The sequence below is a fragment of the Giraffa tippelskirchi genome, chromosome 11 (genome assembly GCF_054371585.1).
Source record: "Giraffa tippelskirchi isolate mGirTip1 chromosome 11, T2T-mGirTip1v1.2.pri, whole genome shotgun sequence".
Lineage (NCBI taxonomy): Eukaryota > Metazoa > Chordata > Mammalia > Artiodactyla > Giraffidae > Giraffa > Giraffa tippelskirchi.
This window is the reverse complement of record NC_137285.1, coordinates 104,255,237-104,259,049: the sequence shown is the minus strand read 5'-3', so window position 1 is coordinate 104,259,049 and position 3,813 is coordinate 104,255,237. Positions and strand designations below refer to the sequence as shown.

Below are 3,813 nucleotides of genomic sequence, written 5' to 3'. Positions count from 1 at the left end.
CTACTGGCTTCCCTGTTATGGAAGATGAAGATTTATCTCCCTTTTACACTTACACACCACCACCATTACCACTGGTTTATGTGTCCCATTCCTCATTCCCTAATATAATTATATCATAATTTTGGTTATTTAGACTTATTAAGATTATGAAGTCATTGTCATTGCTGTTTAGTCGCAAGTCGTGCGACCCCATGGACTATAGCCTGCCAGGCTCCTCTGTCCATGGGATTTTCCAGGCAAGAATACTGAAATGTGTTGCCAAATTTCCTTCTCCAGGCCATCTTCCCGACCCAGGGATCGAATGTACCTCTCCAGCATTGCAGGCGGATTCTTTACCACTGAGCCACCTGAGAAGCCTTATTAAGTCATTAAGGCTTTGTAAATACTGCTCATAAGTGAGTCATATAATATCATATTGGTGTTCCTTTCTTGCAAAACTTTTTGCTTCCTGGAAGTTAATAATTATCTTTTCAGTTTATTTGTCTGAATGCTTAGTTTTCTAGGTATTTATTAATTCAGCCCCAAACGTCCCCCCCACTATGAAATCCTCGCTCAATACATTAAGTGCTATGGATGTTCTAGTGCTTTTGTTTTGGCAACATCTCTCCAGGAGTCACTGGACCCACTCTGATCTGGACTGGTTGCTGTGGTCCCAAGTGCACAGTGTCTGCCCAGGACTTTTTTTCACCATCATCCTCAGCTTCCCTTCACTTTTCTCTGAGCTGGGTCTTTTCAGCCTGTGTTTTCCTCCTTGGTGTATTTCTTCATTTTGGCGAAGTACATCCCTCAATAACTTCCTGAATACAGCCACTATTTCCTGTAGTTGGGAAATTAATTTTTGAAGACTTTGCATGCTTGAAAATGTCTTTGCTTTCCTACATCATGGATAGTTGGGCTATACTGGGGGGTTCTAGGCTGTAAGTAATTTTTCCCCAGAATCTTAAAGATATCTCTTCACTGCCTTCAAGTTCTAATGTGGTTGCTAATAGGTCTGAAATCATTTGGATTCCTAAGTCTTTCTCTAGGTTTAATTAGTTTTGTTTCCTTTCTCAGATCTGTTCTTCTCATTATCCCAGATTTTCTGATGTACCTTGAAGATGTAATGTTCCTCGTTGTGGGTCTGTTTTCACTCACTGTGCTGGCTCTAGGTGGGACACTTCAATGTGGAAAGTAACGTCTTTCAATTCTGGGGAAATCTTCTTTAACTGTTCATCTGATAACTTCCTCCTCTGATTTCTCTGTTCTCTTTCTTGAGTACCTATTATTCAGATGTTGTATCTCGTGGTCTAACCCAATTATTATGGGGCTTTTTTGGTTTTTGGTTTTTAACCCCTTTATTATCTATCTTTATAATTTCTTCTGTAAGATTTCCTCAAGTTTGTCTTGCAAGCTTTCTGCTGTGTATTTTTTTTTAATTTCTGTTATCACACAGAGAAAGACAAATACTGTATGATTTTACTTGTATGTGGAATCTAAAAAGTAAAACAAATGAAGAACATAACAAACTAGAAACAGTCACAGATAGAATAAACAGGTAGTTGCCAGAGTTGAAGACGGTGCGGGGGAGGAAAGAAATAGCTGAGGGAGATTAGAAGGTACAAACTTCCAGTTGTAAAATAAATGAGTCACAGTCATGAAATGTGCAGTGTGGGGAATGTAGTCAATAAATGTGCAATATCTTACTATCGTGACAGTGTGTAAGTACACAAAAAAGTTCTGCTATCATTTCTTTTTTGGTTGGCATAAATTTCCTTTAATAATTTCTAAATTTCCAATAGGATTTAATTTTGAGGTTTAAAGTAATAAGCCAGTATTATGCTTTACAATTTTAGTAATTCTGGATTCCAGGTCATTTAAGATGAAAATGGAAATGCAAAGTTTACTTAAGAAATTTAATTTTCATCTTCTATAACATCTAAATCTTCATCCTCTTCATCATCTTCTGTTTGTTGATCCTTTCTTAGTGGACAGGTCAATCAATACCCGTCCTGTTCCAGATACACACTTAGCTGACAGTGATCTCTGAAGAGGTAACTTTGAATTTGCTCTTACAATATCTAAATGGGATGAATAATCTTGTGGATACAGAGAATGTCAGAAAACCTCTAAATCTTCTTCAACAATCTTTTCTATATTTTGGTAGGCAGCAGTATAGACCTCTAAAGCTTTTCTGTGAGGTAACATTTCGATAGTGGTAAACTCTGAAAATACAGTCTTTATATCCTTTATTTTCTGCTTTTCAAAATTGTCGGTAATTTCCTCCAGATGACGAGTTGTTCGGGTCACATCCATTGTAGCTCTTTGTAATTCAGTTTCTGCCTGCAAAATAACATGTCGATCAGATGGGTTTCTCTGACGTGTTCTTTCTGAGTTAACTGTTTAACTTCTCGATTCCTTGCTGTTAATGTTGCTTTGAGATCATCTCATTTCATTTTTACAATGGTTCCATAAGCTTTCAAAGGTTCAATTACTTTGGCTTCAAGTCTTTCAACCTCAGCTTGTGGATAATCCTGAAGTTTGGCAAACTCGTCAGCAAAGTTTTTCAGGCCCTGCTTTAAATGCGAGGTCTCGGCAGAGGCATATACATTGATTTCATTCACCAGGAGGTCTGCTTTGTCTCGCAGTCTGGCAGTTCTCTGCACATAAGCAGCAAAGATTTGGCACAGCTCTCCAAAATGTTTCTCCACATTTGTGACAGCATCTTGCAGTTGTCTGGTTTGAGCGTGCCGGTTTTCCAAGCTACGCCTTAACATGCCGCCTCACTCACGACTCGAGACCCCGGGCTGGGCCCAATGACAGAGTCTCGGCGCCTGGAAGTATGCCGGGGCACCCATATTTTTAATTTGCAAGAGTTCTTTCTTGTTTAAGTGTTTCTTTTCATAGTGTCTGTTCTTGTTTCATTAATTTGATAGCTACTCATTTCTCTGAGGATATTAGTGATATATTTTTAGTTTAATTTCTCTTTTTATCATGAGAGAAGTCTAAATTAAAAAAAAAAAAGACAAGAACAGGTTGTTTGTTTTGCTTTCTGGTGTCATGCAGCATGTGGAATCTTAGTTTCCCAACCAGGAATCAAACCCATGATCCCTAAGTGGAAGCATGGAGTCCTAACCACTGGACAACCAGGTAAATCCTCTCAAGAATAGATTAAAGAAAATTTTTCTTAAATCATTTGAGAGCAAATTGCCAACACGACACCCATCATTCCCAATACTCGACAGTATTTCCTCAAACAAGATCAACCTAACAATATCATTAGAATCAACACATTAATACTGATATATGACTGCCATCTAATCCACAGACCCCAGTTAAATTTCTCCAATTGTCCCAACGCTGCCTTTTGTAACAAAGGATCAAATCCAGGACCATTCACTGCATTTACTGTCATGTCTCTTTAGTTTTTTCAGTCTAAAACAATTATTCCACTGTTTCTTTGGATTTCATGACCTTGATAATTTTTTTACAGGTCACTTATTTTGTAGAATGTCCCTCAGCTGGAGTTTCCTCATGATTGAATTCAGGTTATGCTTTTTGGGAGCAAGAACATCATGAAATGATGATGTGTTCTTCTTATCGCCTCCTATCAGGTAATACTGGAGGCCTACACCTGCCTGTGCGTGCTCAGTTGTGTCCAACTCTTTGTGACCTCATGGACTGCAGCCTGCCAGGCTCCTCTGTCCATGGGATTTTTCCAGGCTAGGATACTAGAGTGGGTTGCCATTTCCTTCTCCAGGGGATCTTCCTGACTCAGGGATCAAACCCGTGTCTCTTGCATCTCCTGCAGGCAGGTTCTTTACCACTGGCGCCACC

At 39.0% G+C, this 3,813-nt stretch overlaps 1 pseudogene; it reads right to left on the bottom strand.

The window, feature by feature from the left end:
• Positions 1 to 1,892: 1,892 nt before the first annotated feature.
• Positions 1,893 to 2,753, bottom strand: LOC145525432 (CBY1-interacting BAR domain-containing protein 1 pseudogene; annotated as a pseudogene).
• Between the last annotated feature and the right edge of the window lie 1,060 nt (positions 2,754 to 3,813).